Here is an 876-nt window from a genome sequence, read left to right as displayed (position 1 = left end):
CTTGACCTGTATTCGTCGGCTTGTCCCGAGACCAGTGCCACCACTTGTGACCGCCTAAGACCTATTACGACCGTTAAGAGTCCAGGCAGTTGTCCCGACCAGCTCGATATGAGATGATGGTGACACCCCCTCGATTGATACAAAATCCAAATTTAAAGGGTATGGCGTAACGTAACCCCTGTTTACTGTGGCGACTCTGCTTTGCAGAAGAACGACGGGAAATCGACGAAAGCAGCGCGCTACTGCAAATTCAGAAGCACAGCAACGATCCCGTACGCAATACCGAGTGCTCGTATGAAAGCTCGAGATGGAGGTCACATGGTCGGCGTGCTAACCGATCGAAGCAGCATTATTTAGGTGGTATTCAAACCTACTAAAAGCTTGTCTGTGACTGTAGTGCTCATGCAACGAAGCTGTAAGCCATGGATCTGCTTGTAGACACCGGAAGCATCGTCCGCAAGACGAAAAGGCGACTAAGACGTTGCAAACTAGACTCTATGCTCTAGTAGACGGAGTGCAACGTGTAGGGAACTGTATGGAGCGCTGATTTTGCTTGTAGTTACTGGTAGTGATGCTCAAGAAGCTCGATAGCGCGATGAGCTCTACGGTACTTATCTTACGTTTAGCTGCTATCAAAATATTTGTGGTAACAAATTATATTGTGGTTTGTTGAGTAGTGCGTATTGTATAAAATGTAGACTAAATTACGTACGGATAAAACAAGTTTGCCTGAAAAATGAAGATATCGGTTCGGTTGAAGCAAGACACGCAGATACGGGCCCAGGGTGTACCGTGTTTTCGGTACCTACATTGAGGTCATGTTCAGTTGTATTGAGCTGCCGAGAACTTGCCGGGGATTTGGATTCTTCGTCAGGC

The sequence above is a fragment of the Phytophthora parasitica genome (assembly GCF_000247585.1).
Source record: "Phytophthora parasitica INRA-310 unplaced genomic scaffold supercont2.29, whole genome shotgun sequence".
Taxonomy (NCBI): Eukaryota; Oomycota; class Peronosporomycetes; order Peronosporales; family Peronosporaceae; genus Phytophthora; species Phytophthora nicotianae.
This window is presented reverse-complemented; position numbering follows the sequence as displayed.